Consider the following 15,347-nt stretch of genomic DNA (forward strand, 5'->3'; position numbering starts at 1 on the left):
TGTGGTGTGTGTGTAGGTTTATGTGGAGGCCAGAAAGAGAGAGTTGGGTCTTCTGGCGCTGGAGTTACTGGTGGTCATGTACTGTCAATTGTGGTTGCTGGGAGTAGAATCCCCCTCTTGTGTAAAAGAAACAAATGGTTTGACCACTGAGCCATCTTTTCTACCCTTTCATTTTTTTTTCTTATGAATTATGTTAATCATATCTAAGAAACTCTCTTCCATCTACTGACACTTCTGCACCTCATTGTCTGGGACCCATAAAAGCTTATCAGAGTCTGATAAATTTTCCAGACTCTCTACAGAGCACAGTGTCTGCCAGAGTGTCAGAGACTCTTTTTTTTTTTTTGAGACAGGGTTTCTCTGTCTGCCCTTGCTGTGGAACTCACTCTGTAGATCAGGCTGGCCTGGAACTCAGAAATCCGCTTGCCTCTGCCTCCCAAGTGCTGGGACTAAAGGCGTGCACCACCACTGCCCAGCTATGTCAGAGACTCTTTAACCAACAAAGGTGAGAAGCCTAAGCCACAGACACTGGCAGAATGGCTCTGAGGAAGGGGCCCACTAAGAAAGATAAGGAATGAGCATCGAGCATGCTAGACTTCTGGCCAAAGAGCACAAGAGCTTGTTAAGTCCAGTCAGAAACAAAGTTCTTGAAGAATAACAAAAGTTGGTTGCGCAGTGAAGCCAGCCTGGTCTAGAGACTGAGTTCCAGGCCAGCCAGGGCCACACAGAGAAATGCCTAGAAACAAACAAACAAACACATGATCAGACTTTGAGAAAGTGTTGGCTTATAGGATAGGATAAACCTGGTTAAAGCCAATTTATGAAGATTAAACAAAAGAAAGCCAGAAAAGAAAAGCCAGTATACAGTTGTAATTCCAGCAGTTTGGGGCAGAGGAAGAGGGTCAGTGTGAGTTCAAGGCTAGCCTGAGCTGCACAGTGAGGCCCTGTCTCAAACACTGAACTGTGGTTCCAGCCTGTGCCAGTGTTTATCAGGAGCAAAGAAGTGTGACCTGTGGTGAAATACTGAATTGCTGCAAAGGTGAAATGGCCATAAGAGCAGGGAGAATGCAGAGCTCATCCCTGCTCCTAAGATGACTGAGTCAGCAGTCTCAGACTGACGGAAAAGGGATGGAGAATGCAAGGAAGGATGTGCGCTGGACAGGTAGCCCTGGTGAGGTGGCACAGAGGGTAAGGTTCTGTAGTGTGTGCCACTCTTACAGAAGACCTGAGTTCAGTTCCTGACACCCAGTGAAGGCTCACCGACTGTGTGTAACTCCTGCTCCAGGGCTTCTCATGCCTCTTCTGGGCACCTTCAGTCACAAGTGTATATTCACCCAGACACACATACATAGAGTTGAAAAAAATTACAAAATGAATCTTGAGAAAAAGGAATGGGAGCAAGCAATAATTTTTTAAAAAAGAAAGAAAAGAAAGTGTAGAAAAAAAGGTTAAGCATGGGGCTGTGTGTGTGGATGGTCCCTGCCGTACCAGTGGCTCTGCTGCTGGCCTCACTTGTTACTCAGCACGTCCTTGGCCCTCACTGACAATTACATTTGGGGCTAGTTTGGCTCTCAGCATAACATCCATCCCAACATCGAACACATTGAAGAATTTTGATTTAGTTTTAATTGTCTTTCTCTAAATCACTCTGAAGTACTCTGTGCTTAAAAAAAAAATTACATCATTATTAATATGTATGTGGGTTTGTAAGTCAAGCCAATTTGTGGGTGTTGATTCTCTTCCTCTACCATATGGATCTCAGGGATCAAACTTAGGTCATTAGGCCTGGTGGCAAGGCCTTTATCCAGTAAGCCACTTTGCTGCCCCCACTATGTAGAGTAGGCTGGCCTTGAACTCACAGAGATCTCCTGAACTCTGCTTCTATAGTGCTGGGATTAAAGGTGTGTGCCACCACATCCAGCCCCAAATGAGACATCTGAAGCAAGTTTATGTGGGCTGAGGATGTGGCTAGTGCTTGCCTGACCTGTGCAAGGCCCTGGTTTCATTTTCAGTATCACAGGCAAAGAAAAAAACCAAACCCTTCATTAGTTTGTAATTGGGAGTGATAAGGTACACACATGGCGATAAATAAATAAATAAATAAATGGTTTTTTTTGTTTTTGTTTTTTTTTGAGATGGGGTTTCTTGTCCCAGTTGTTCTGGAACTCTCCATGTAGCTCTGCCTGCCTCTCCTTGCAGTGTGGGAACTAAAGATGTATGCCATCTACATGTGCTTAAGAAAACCTCTGAAAGCCTGCACAAGTCTTCTGATGATTTTATGTCTTAATTTTTTAGCACACAGCTTTCTCAGCAAACGAGGCAAGGTTTACCTTTTGAAAACGGTGAAGGTAGGTCCTGAGAGTGGCCTGGCAGCAAGCTCTAGCTTGGTCAGGTGGGGATGGTACTCTGTAGCTCTGAGCAGGGTGCTCTGGGGTAGTAAAAATGGCTGCTACATGCGTAGTGTGAGGCAAGAGCTCCTTTATTAGTGGGGAACTCCAAACCCATTCATTTTGGGCTCACTGTGGTTAAGGATCTTCTGAGGCATGAGCTCACTCTAGGAGAGGGAAGGTACTTCAACAACTGGAGTTTGTGTCACTTGGATATTTTCCTGACATCACAGTGCACTGACATCTGATAGTGTTGGACAGGTCAGTGTGGAATACACTTGTGTGGACAGTAAGGAATAAAATCCCTCAGTCCTGAGGTTCATTAGGACAGCTGAGAGTTGCAAAGTGCACCCTATTGGAAACCTTGTCAGTGTATATTCTAAGTCATCCAGAAGACACTAATAGCCCAACCTCATGAAAGGAGAAAAAAGCCATAATAGTATATGTGACTTTACTGTTAATCTTGCTTTACATATTTTTAGGGACTTAAGTAGTTTCCACGTTTTTCCATGTTAGTTTAAGGCAATTAAATTGGTAGCCGAGTTGTATATACAAGACTTTTCCGCTGCTTATATGAACCTTTTTTTTCCTGGACAAATTTTTCTTCTTGCAGGTAGGGGTGTGTGTGTGTGTGTGTGTGTGTGTGTGTGTGTGTCAGAGAGAGACACACAGACAGGTGGACACATACAGAGGAAGACTCTTTCTTTAGCCCAAGCTGCCCTGAAACTGTAGCTCAGGCTGCCTCAAACCCATAGCAGACATCATGAGTGTAGGCCAGTCCAGAGCTGCCCATGCTTAGTGATTTGGGATTAGTCAGAAGTGACAAATGACTCAAACATTTTTTTTCCAGGTTAATGACTGAGAAATGATTCAGACTTGAAGCTGAAATGAATTTTAAGTTGCTATATTTCCTTTACTGACTTTTAAACAGTTGCTGTCACTGTCAGGCGTATTTTAGACATATGGGCTTCATTTTGGGCCAATATTTTGTGTTATGTTGTTAAATATCTTGACAGGTTTAGTTAGTTTACTCTTGAATTGAGACTGGTCATTGGAATCTGAATCTGGTAGCCCATTTGGAAAGGACAAAGTTGACATGTTTTTATTTTAAGAATCCTAGGAAAATTTTGATAACATGAGAATATATTTTCTAAATGTCATAATATTTAGGGTCAAGTAATTGCCTGAGGAATTAATGAAGCACATGTTTTCTACTGAGGATATCATTCTACTGAAATATTAGCCTTTGTCTTAATCAGAAAATGTATATATGCTATGCATCTATATGCATATACTATAATACTAATTTTAAAATAAGGTGAAAGTAAGACAATGTGGAAAGTATTGTTTGTATCCAGTCATTAACATAGGAGAGACATGTAGCTCTTTATTGAAGCCTGGTTTCATCCTCCACAGTTCACTACTATTAGCAGTTTGGTTTGTGTTCCTCCTTACTTTTTTTGGTATACACAAAGTATAAAGTATTGACAGGTAGATTTCAGGGGAAATCAATCTCTCTCTCTCTCTCTCTCTCTCTCTCTCTCTCTCTCTCTCTCTCTCTCTCTCGTTACAGTGTTTTTGTTTGTTTGTTTGTTTGTTTTTGAGACAAGGTTTCTCTGTGTACCCCTGACTGTCTTGGAACTCACTCTGTGGACCAGGCTGGTCCTGAACTCAGAAATCTGCCTGCCTCTGCCCCGCCAGAGTTTTGAGATAGGGTTTCTCTGTGTAGCCCTGGCTGTCCTGGGCTATGTAGACCAGGCTGGCCTCAAACTCATAGATCTCACTGCCTCTGCTGAAATTAAAGGTATATACTGCCATCAGCCCACATTTGGGGTTTTATTTTATTCTAGTGCAACGTTTGAAATTGTCTCTTGGCATATGTATCTAAAATCTGCTTTGTTCTGCCATCCCCACTTTTCTGATTACTTAAAAAATGTACCTAACTTTCTGTGTATGGATATTTTGCTTGCATGTGAAGTTGTTCACTAATGTGTATGCCTGGGGCCCATGGAGGTCAGAGAAGCCTGTGGAGGTCAGAGGAGGTTAGAGGAACCCATGGGGGTCAGAAGAGGTCAGAGAAGCCCATGGGGATCAGAAGAGGTTAGAGGAGCCCAGGGAGGTGAGAGGAGCCCCCAAAGCTAGGATTAGGATGATTCTGAGCTGCCAAGTGAGTGCTGGGAGCCAAACCCTGGTTCTCTGCAAGACCAACAAGTGCTTTAAATCACTGAACTATCCTTCCAGCTTTCTTTCTGCTAGCTTGTTAAAGCAGTCCCTCCCTTCCATTGTCCCTCTCAAGACAGATCTGCTGTACTGCTCAGGTTGGCCATACACTTGTGATCCTCTTGCCTCAGCCATACAAGTACAGATATTACAGGTACTACACCTTCCCTGTCTGTCTATCTGTCTAACCGACTGTCTTTCTGTTGGTCTCTCTCTCTCTCTCTCTCTCTCTCTCTCTCTCTCTCTCTCTCTCATCTAAAGAGGTAAGAGTTTTGCTATGCTGCTGGGGAGCTCTGGACTGTCTGTATCCCTCTGCCTATCTTTTAAGTGGCTGGATCTACAGCCACACACCAACATATACTGCCAAATGGTTAAGTTTGGAATTCCTGTGAAATTGTGTTCCATTGAGGAAGATAAGAGTCAGACTTACAAAGGATTGATTAGCAGTTGCCCTAATAACTCATCATTTATTCACCTACTGGAAATGGGCTTGATGTATATGATATGTCACTTATTCTTGCATTTGTTCTTCACTGTTTTTGTTTGTTTGTTTGTTTTGGTTTGGTTTTTTGAGACAGGGTTTCTCTGTAAAGTCCTGGCTGTCCTGGAACTCACTCTGTAGACCAGACTGGCCTCGAACTCAGAAATCCACTTGCCTTTGCCTCCCAAGTGCTGGGATTAAAGGCGTGTGCCATTGTGCCTGACCATGCTTCATGTTTAATATCCACAACTTTACAGTGTATAGCGAATTCATGACCATTGTAGGTGACAAAATATGTCTTCTGAGTAGACTGTTATTGTCAGCAGATAGTAACTTGGGTCTGTCTCTGCAGTAGCTATGGTGTTTATGTTGAACAAAAGCTACCCTGGTAATACCATTCAATTAAACCCCTCTGAACTTTAGTATTCATGGAAATCACCCAGGAGTACTACTTGAAGTCCAGATGCATAGGTGTGTTTCCAGCAATGATTGGTAGGTTCACACAGACCTTTGAGTAACAGAAGGTGACATCCCCTGAACACTTCATTTGTCCCAGTCACTCTGTTCCAACACTTACATGTTAGAGCTCATTTTGACGCCCTAACAGTTCCATGACGTTAATCCCCAGTTGTCAGAAATAGAAAGCTACAGGACTTCATACTGTGCCCCAAGGGCACACCTAGTTAGTAGAGGGGCCACACTGAGCCCAAGAGCATTTGCACTCCTAGCCTCTAATACACTGTCTTGAGGATTGCAGCCAGTGTTGTGGTTTGTATTATTTGGGGGATTCTTCCCCACCTTAGATCACTTAGTTCCCAAATGAAAGACACAAAGTCTTTGTCTACTTCTCTGTCAATAATCCTGAGCTATCCCTTGTGGAGTTCTTCTGGACCGCTCCTACTCCAGCAGGCTGGCCCTCGAGCCTTTTTTTTTTGTTCTCCTCATGATCTCTATCTCTGATCCCAAGCTCAGAAACTGAAGCCCTGCCTCTTTCTCTCTTCTGCACAGCTACAGGCTGTAGCCATCTTTATTCCACCAATAGTTTTAAATTAAGGAGCAAGATTTGTACAACAAAAGCTAGTATACAGGAGAATTCACTTGGCTCTTGAGGTGAACCTTGGGATACAGAGTTTCACAATTACGATACTCAGCAACAAGAGTGAACCTCAACAAATCAGTTACTCCTCTGTGCTCAAAGGACACTGACTTTAATGCCTCATGGACTGGTGGATGGCTTCATCTTCCCTGCCTCGCTATTGCAGTACCACACAGAACAGGCCCTGTTCAGAAAGGCCCCTGTGTTTTACTTTTTTATTTCTTCTTCCTCCTCACCCCTGATGCTGCTCTTAACTGTTTCCTTGACTTGGCCAGAGTGCCACATTAGACCCTTGTAGAATGTAGCCTTTCCAGAGAGGCTTCTGTTGGTGACAATTAAAGTTTCCCTGGGTTTTCTGTTGGCTTTCCTGGCTGGTCCTTCTTGGCATCTGTGTTGCAGTCTGCAGAAGCTCCCACATTATTCTCATTTGCTCATGTAGATGAGAGGCCTTCATGTTGCTTCTCGGCTTTATCAATGATGATAAAGCTGTAAATATTTATATAATTTTTTTGTCTGGATATAGCTTTTCAGTTTCTTGGAAAGGCACCGAGGACACAGTTGCTGGCCCTGTGATAAATGGATAGTTAGTTGTGCGGTGTGGGTTCTTTTCCTACCAGCAGCATCTGTCCTTCCATCTCTGTATCTTTACCAGCATTTCCTATTGCCCATGCTTTGGATCTTGCTGTTCTCAAGTGTGTAGTGATCATTTAATCTGCAGTTAAGTGATAAGTGATGTTGCTTTTTGTTGTTATGTTGTTTTTCGAGACAGGGTTTCTCTGTGTAGCCCTGGCTGTCCTAGAACTGCTCTGTAGGCCAGGCTGGTGTCAAACTCACAAAAATCTGCCTGCCTCTGCCTTCTGACTTCTGGGATTAAAGGTGCATACCAGCACTGCCTGGCAATGTTGGCATCTTTTATAAACATATTTGCCATATTTATTCAGTGTTTGTTGATGTAGCTGTTTAAATCTTTTGCCCAGTTTTGTTTGTTTTGAGTCTCAGGCTGGCCTCAGTCATGCTCTTCTTCAGCCTCTGAGAGCACGCCCCACCATGACTAGGCCTTCCACCCATGCTCTCTTTAGGCTTGTTCTCAACTATCCTCCCCTTCTCCCTCCCTCTCCTTCCCTCCCCCTTTTCTCCTTTGTGTGTGACATGTGTGGTCACTGGAGTGCCAGGGTAACTGAGGAGGCCAGAGGACCATGGGAGTCAGTTCTCTCCTTTACAATGGGGCTCCAGGAGTTGAATTCAGGTTGCCAAGCACAGGCCTTTTACTAGCTAAGCTACTTTATGATCTCATTTGTAAATTAAGTTTTTTGTTCTTATTGTTGCATTTAAGATGTCTTTATGTAGTTTTGTGAATACTAGTCTGTCATTAAATAAGTAATATGGAAAGCTTTTCTCCTGGCCTGGGATATGTTGTCTGTCTTTTAGTTTTTATCATTATATGTGGTGTTTGCTTTTTAGTTGTGGTAAATGGTCCTCAGGTGTGATGGTTAGTGTTAATTGTAAACTTGACAGAATGTAGACTCAGTCACCTGGGAAATGGGCCTCTGGGCATGCCCCTGGGGGATTATCTTGGTTGTGTTAATTGACATGAAAGATCCATCTTGCTGTGGGTAGGAATATTTCCTTGGCAAGGAGTCCTGGGCTGTATAAGATGGAGACCATGAGCTGAACAGTAGGAAGCATGCACTGGATGTGGAGTGCCGGCTGCTTCAAGCTCCTGCCACCTCCCTCCTAGAATGGGCTGAAGCTTGAGCTATGAGCCAGAAACAACCCTTGCTCCCATTAGTTACTCTTGTCAGGGAGTTTTATTATGAGAACAGGAAAAGACATGAAGACACCAGGTAAGGACGATTCTCAGCTAGGTAAGGTGACACAGACCCTCTGGAGCATGGGGACAGTAGATCAGAAGTTGAAGTCCAGCTTGGACAATATATAGTGAGACCAGAGAGAGGGAAGTGGGAAAGGCCTTCTCCAATGGACTTTGTATCGGCTTTAGTTAAACATGTCTGCGGTCAGGCAAGTTCTTGAACATTTTTTGTCAGAAAAAAAAAGAAAGCTTTATTTTCCCCCTAAGTAACACATCCAGTTTTATTCTTTATACTTTTAAACACTCCTAGGTGACACATTTATGAATGTAATGAAGCTTGGGTGTAGTGGGATACACCTTCAAGTCTCAGTACTTGTGAGGCAGAGGCAGGCACATCTATCTCTATGAGTTCAAAGCCTCCCTGGTTTGCATAGATAGTTCCAGGACAGCCAGAGGTGCATAGTGAGATCCTAACTCAAAAACAAAGGGCCACCCCTTTGTGGGGAGAATGTAATGAAAATGAACTTCTATCCTTTGTATTTTTCTCCTCCGTCTTTGATCTGTGGGTCTTTGGTGTTCGTGAATATCATTTGTCCAACGTCTTGATCTTATTCTGATGTGAGATTTTATTTTTCCCTTTAGTTTTTTAGCCAGGGTCTCTGTGTAGCTCAATAGCTTTAGCTGCACTTGGTCCCTTAGCCTTCCTCTAGATTATGGGGGTTATAGGTGTTTCACATCATGCCCATGTGCTGCCCCCCAACTTGATTGTTCTTGTCCAAGCCACATCTTCTAGCTTCTTTCCACTAATTTACTGCCAGACTCCACCCCAGAAAGAAAAGCACTTGGGGCACCCAGATGATGATGTGCAACCATCTGTACCTGTTGCTCCAGGGGACCTGACACCCACTTCTGAACTCAAGGCTTTTGGACTCACACATGCATAGACCTCTACACACACACACACACACACACACACACACACACACACACCAATTTTTTTTTAAAAGACCTGCACATTATATTCAATGTGGTTTCCTGTCTTTTTTTCTTTTTTTAAGATTTATTTTATTTATTATATGTAAGTACATTGTAGCTGTCTTCAAACACTAGAAGAGGGAATCAGGTCTTGTTACAGATTGTTGTGAGCCACCATGTGGTTGCTGGGAATTGAACTCAATACCTCCGGAAGAGTAGTCAGTGCTCTTAACTGCTGAGCCATCTCTCCAGCCTGGTTTCTTCTCTTTTTAGTTATGCGATTTGCTAAGATAGTCTTGAGGATCATGGGAGCCACCAGCCACTTGAATTATGCCTGACTCCCAATTGGTGACATTCTTTCTGGCATTACTCTGTTGCATATGGACACCATGGCTGGTCAACTCAGTGAGTCATGAGTGTCCTCACTGCTCCTGCATCTTTGTTCCTCTCCCTCATGCCATGTGGATCTCCAGCTGTGGATGAACAATGTTGCCCTTTTTTGTGGCCCCGCTCTAGGCCCAAAGAAATGACTTAATCATATTAATTTGTTCTATTACTAATTCATGAGCTCTTGCCACATCTGTCCTTGTTATTGTCTGTAGTTGATTTCATTTGTCTGTCCCCCAATGACTGTTTTTTTCTGAATCTTTCCCAGCTTTCCACAGGCTTGTGTCACCTCCCTTGGTCACAGCTGGCTTCACATTTTAGAATGACCTAAAAAGAAAGACAGAAAAACAACTCTTGTACTGTATTACTTCTTGTGTAATACCTTTCGCTGATCAGGTGGAAGCACAGGTTTCCTGGCCTTTCCTGAATGTCTACTGTGCCATGCTCATTTTTAGCATAGGACTTTGCATACATTCTGTCTGCCGGGCATGCTGCTTTCTCTTTACCCGCTTGCTTTGTATTTGATTTTGTATTTGGAACAGGCATCAGTTTCTCAGCTACTCTTTTTCCTGACCTCCCATTCTTATCAAGATAGAGTCCATTCCTTTGAAAGCATAGTGAGCCGACCAAGAGCAGCAGCAGATATGTGGGTGTTACTGCTGCCAGCGGATGATGGTCGAGTGCTTCCACAAGGAACTTAGCTAGTTCTTGCAGCTGAATGAGTTAGCGTCAGTGAAGAAACAATGAGTCTTATGATGCGCTCATTTTATAGATGAGGTCATTGGAAAAAAGACTGTGGAGTCCCTTGTCCTGTCACACAGCTGTTTGGTAGCAGAGTAGTTGGGATTTGAACCCAGACATTCGAATCACAGAGTCTGTGCTCTCTGTACTGTAATGGTGGTTGCGCTGTCGTCTGCTTCTGTTGTTCCTACTGTCCACCTTCCTGAGTAGACTTTAAGCCCTGTGGTCTGAGTATTTTGACTCTCCAGTGCCTGGGCAGGTTGTGGGTTCTTGCTACTGAGTAAATCATGTCCCCCTTTCTACTTCCTTGGGCTTTCAGTGTGACTTTCTTGTTTGCCTTTCTTTTGCTTCCAAGTCCCCTGGGGGGAACCCCTTGTGTATTTTAAAATATAACCCCTCTGCCTGTTAAGCGTGCTGTTTGTACTTTGGAAGAAGTAAGAACAATTAGTATATGGACTCAGGTTTCTTTCTCTCATTTTCACTTTGCTGGAGGTATCAACTTTGGTCAGCTAAATGTCAAAAATCTTCAGTGGGTACTTAAAATACACAAAGGGGGGTGCACATAATATACATACCAGTCTGATTTTGATCTCTCTCTCTCTCTCCCCTCCCTCCCTCCCTCCCTCCCTCCCTCCCTCCCTCCCTCTCTCTCTCTCTCTCTGTATGTGTTTATTGCCAGGGACCTAACATAAGATCTTGAGCATGCTAGGTAAATGCTGTCTGTCACTGAGTTGCTCCCCAACCAAGTTTCAATTTTTAGTAAAAAAATTAAAGTGTGATACTTTGTTATTTTGCTAGATGGCACATCAAGGGAATTGGAGTCAGGGCACATAGGATCCTTTGATGGTGGTGGTAGTGGTTTGGTTTTGGTTTTGGCATGGTGGCCAAGGTGGCCCTGACACACCTGGAACTAGATATGTAGACGAGGCTGGCCTTGAACTCCAGAGATTGGCCTGCCTTGTTCTCCTGGATGTTGGGATTAAAGGCATGGTCACTATGCCTGGCCTCAATAAATTCTTTTTTTTTTTTTTAAAGATTTTTTTATTTATTTATGTATATGAGTACACTGTAGCTGTACAGATGGCCATGAGCCATCATGTGTGTGGCTACTGGGAACTGAACTTGGCCCCACTCGCTCCGGCATCATTCCCTGTAGCTGTCTTCAGACACACCAGAAGAGGGCGTCAGATCTCATTACGGATGGTTGTGAGCCACCATGTGGTTGCTGGGATCCGAACTCAGTACCTTTGGAAGAACAGTGAGTGCTCTTACCCATTGAGCCATCTCGCCAGCCCCAATAAATTCTTGATTACATTGAATAATTGGTTGATTGTTCATAGGGTTTTTGTCTTGTGCTGTGGGGTCAGAGCACAATTTACAGTGTTGGTTCCCTCCTTCCGCCATGGGGGTCCCAGGGATTGAATGTGGGTTATCAGGCTCTTTATTCCATTTTAAAGGCTCCATTTCTTATCAGTGATGGGACCTGAATGTTTGGGTGACTTTCAGACTGTTGCATATGGTAGAGATACAGAGATAGCCAATGTGTCATTTCATACATTGTTCCTGGAAAGACAGTCACAGTGCTCACAGTGTAACATGAACAAGCTTCACTGGGACCTGATAGACCAGGTCCCTCCTAGTGAGGGGCAGACACTAATGTTGGAAAGTACGGTTTTACTCTGGAAATTAAGGTCTAAGTCAAGCCGGTGGCGTTCCTTGTACAAGTTCCCCACTGGGCAAGCCGGCTGTCCTCCACAGTGGAGGTCTGTGATGAAAGATGCGTATCTGGATGCTGGGGGACAGTGCACATGTTGTGGGGTAAGGCTTTCGAGATTAGCTGCAAGGCCATCAGACAAGTGGCCAATCAAAGTGCAGCCAGCCACCACATGTGCTCTAGGCCTCGTGGGGAAACAGAATGGCCCTGGCATTGCCAAAGCACTCAACCTCGTCTGGTATTTAAGGTTAGTAAGTATGTCAGTGCTGTTCCTGGACTTACTCTTCAGCCATATTACCTCATCTGGATGAGTTCTGCTGGGCCTGCCTGCCAGAAAGAAAAAAGGAAAAGAAAAAGGACAATAAGGGAAGGGATGTGATTCACAAAGGCTAAAGAAAAAGTTCACATAGCCCTGTCTTGTACCTCTCTTAGCTACTACCAGACTTGTAGTTTTCCCATCTCCATTTCCTAAGGTGACAGACAGTTCATTCGCTGCTGAACTGCAGCTCAGCCTCACTGGGAAGACCTTGTCATGCTGTAAGCCAAGTTAACCCAACTCTCTAACAATCTCACTTGTTTGTCACCAACTTCAACTTTTCCTTTTCCTTCCAAACAGTGTCCTCCTGACTTGTACTTCCAGCTTCCTGCTGATTTCTTTGGTCACTACTCTTCTTCGCTGTACCTGAGTGGCCTGCATTTTAAGAGATTGTAGATATTCTTTTTTTAAATCCCAGAATTCATTTGAAGTATTCCAGATAAAACTTTCTACCTTCACTTTTTGGACATGACTGTTAGTGTTGGTCAATCTTCTTCCTTTGGGAAGACACTTGAGAAGTGAGTGATGCTGCAGTTGCTCCTTTTGATGCTTCATCTGTGATCCTAGCTTCGTGATGCACTTTGATGTTTCTCTTGGAGAAACAGATTACAATTGGTATCATCCACGACTTCATATACTCTTGGGTGGGTGGAGTCAAGGCTGAAGTTCAGAGCACCCCCTTTTGTTTCTTCCTCCTATTCACCACAGTCATTTTGTGACCACCATGGAGGCATTGGGAGGTGAAAGATCACTGGACTCTGACCTCGACTCTTCCTTGAATTCAGTCTTCTCTTTTACTTTCTTCATTCTCTGTCCAAACCAGAAAGACCAGCTTTTGAATCAGGTTGAATCAGTTTCTATTTGAGAGATGTTCACTGATTTACTTCATCTCTCTGGTGTTTCTCTGTTCCTCTGTAAGAATGAGAATAGTGGTACCCATTTCAGGATTGTGTGGCTTGGATGAGCACTGAACATAGCTCTTACAGCAAGCTCTCAATAAGTTCTACTAGTGAAAATAGTAGTGATATTGTGGTATCTTACAACTTTGTATCTCTGGGACTCTCTACTATACTGAAGAGCACACAGAACATTTGGCTGCCTGGTAGAGCTAGTTTGGACGGTGCCAGAAACTTTCACTTCAGCTTACTTTATATGTTTCATGGCCATAGCCTTGAATAAAACCCTGGATGTTCCTTAAGCCTCACTCTTCCCACATTTGAAGTGATGATGATGGGACTTCTCAGTATGAAGCAACACGGTTTTTATAAAATCACTTAACATCATGCTAGAACACACAGTTTCTCAGTGTTCAGACATCAACTTCTGCTATCATCACTGTTATTCCTCTATGTCTTTTGTATTTATTGGCTTAAAATTTTAATACAATGTATACTGATCATATACTTCGCTGTCCTTCAACACTCTCAGACCCTCCCAACTTCTCTATATCCAATGTCATGTTCTTTCATTTTCTATCCAAACAACTCAACCAAAAGTCAAACAGAAGCAAACAAAACACACACACACACACACACACACACACACACACACACACACACACAAATCATGGGGTCCAGTGTATGTTTGCCAGCTGTTCCCAAGCCTGGGCCTGTTTGGAGAGAGCTTGAAAATACCCAAAGTCAATCCATTAGACAAAACCAATCTCTGTCTCCCAGCATGGTCAGTTGCAGACGGCTTCTCGGTTAGGGGTGGGGCTTTGTGTCTGCTTCCCCTTCTCAGTGCTGGGATTTTGCATGTCTTGAACTGAACTTGTGCAAGTCGTGTGTACCATTTTTTACATCAGCCCTGTTGTCCCTAGAAGACTCCATTCACCGCCTCTGGCTCTTAGAGTCTTCCTGCCACCTCTTTCACATAGATCCCTGAGCCCTGAGGGGAGGAGGTGGGATAGAGACATCACAGTTGGGACTGAAGGCTCAGAGTGTCTCACTATACGCTGTCCAGTTGTGGACCTCTGTTAATTACCATTGGCTACAAAGACAGGCTTTTCTGATGAGGGTTGGGTGATACACTGGTGTAGCAGTATCTTATTAGGAGTCATTTTATTGCTATATCCATTTAGCAGAATAGCAGTAGTAGGTTTCCCCTGTGGCCTGTCTAGACTCAACGTTCTTGGCTGCTTTACCAGTGTCAGGGATGGGTTCTATCTGTCTCATGGCATGGGCCTTAAATCTAATCACAAAGTGGTTGGTTACTTCTGTAACATTTGTGCCACCATTGTGTCAGTATATCTTGTGGGCAGGTCACTGTTTTAGCTTGCAGGTTTTGTAGCTGGACAACATTGATGATTACTTTTCTTTTGTAGTGTACAAAGAACCTTCCAACACCATTAGTGCTGGTCAGTGGGGGGTGAAGTTCCTCCTTGGGTACTGTCTTCATTTCTCCATGTTAGATGGCATAAGTAAGTGGTGTTTTACCATTCACAATGTGGAAAGTAGCCAGTAGCCTTAGTAATGGTCTGTGATATTTGGGGGGCAGGTGTCCGTGGGAGCCTTTTGACCATGACTCATCAAGATAACCCATTTCCAGCATGGAGGTTTTACTTGGTGGCATACATTGTCTAATTGGGGGCATTCTCTCCCCCATTATATGGCTCTATTTAAATTCCTTTCTTATATTTTGGGTAGCTTCTGGAGTCGTAGGTCTCCCTGTGGCATCCAAAAATCCCCAAGTGTTAGTTGTCCCACCTCTATTTTCCTTCCTTTAACCTGTCCACTCTTCTCCCTCTCCATTTAGTTTAATTTTCCTATTACAGCTTATAACACTATTCACTATTTCCTCTTCCTTGGAAGATACTTCCCCTTCCCTCTGTTCCTCACTAGCTACCTAACATCTGGATATTCTAAATTAAACACATGTATCTAAAGCTTAAAAGCTAACATCCACATATGAGAGGAAACATACAGTGTTTGTCTTTCTGGGTCTGGGTTACCTCATTCAGTGTGATTGTTTTTTAGCTTCTTCCACTAACTGTAAATTTCATACTTTTATTTTTCTTAATAGCCAAATTATATTTCATTTTGTAAATGTACCACATTTTCATTGTCCATTAATTGATGGACACATAGGCTGTGTCCAATTTCTGGCAATTATGAATAGAGCAACAATGAACACAGATGCATAAATATTTCTATAGTAAGATGTGAAGTCCTCTGGGTATATTCCAAAGGGCTATATAGCTAGCTAGCTATATATATATATA

At 43.4% G+C, this 15,347-nt stretch overlaps 1 protein-coding gene and 1 long non-coding RNA gene across 4 annotated transcripts in view; one reads left to right on the forward strand and one right to left on the reverse strand.

Annotated features, from left to right (window-relative positions):
• Sik3 (SIK family kinase 3) overlaps positions 1-15,347 on the forward strand; it is a 223,149-nt gene that overhangs the window by 33,599 nt on the left and 174,203 nt on the right. The window lies entirely within an intron of this gene.
• On the reverse strand, positions 9,480-10,037 carry LOC116072194. 2 transcript variants are annotated; one of them, XR_004111354.1, is made up of 2 exons: positions 9,931-10,037; positions 9,480-9,683 (listed from the first exon to the last, which is right to left on the reverse strand). It is a non-coding gene; the product is annotated as an uncharacterized LOC116072194 (long non-coding RNA). The 2 variants fall into 2 exon arrangements; XR_004111353.1 differs by having other exon boundaries at positions 9,863-10,033.

Source organism: Mastomys coucha, unplaced genomic scaffold, assembly GCF_008632895.1.
Source record: "Mastomys coucha isolate ucsf_1 unplaced genomic scaffold, UCSF_Mcou_1 pScaffold23, whole genome shotgun sequence".
NCBI classification, from domain to species: domain Eukaryota; kingdom Metazoa; phylum Chordata; class Mammalia; order Rodentia; family Muridae; genus Mastomys; species Mastomys coucha.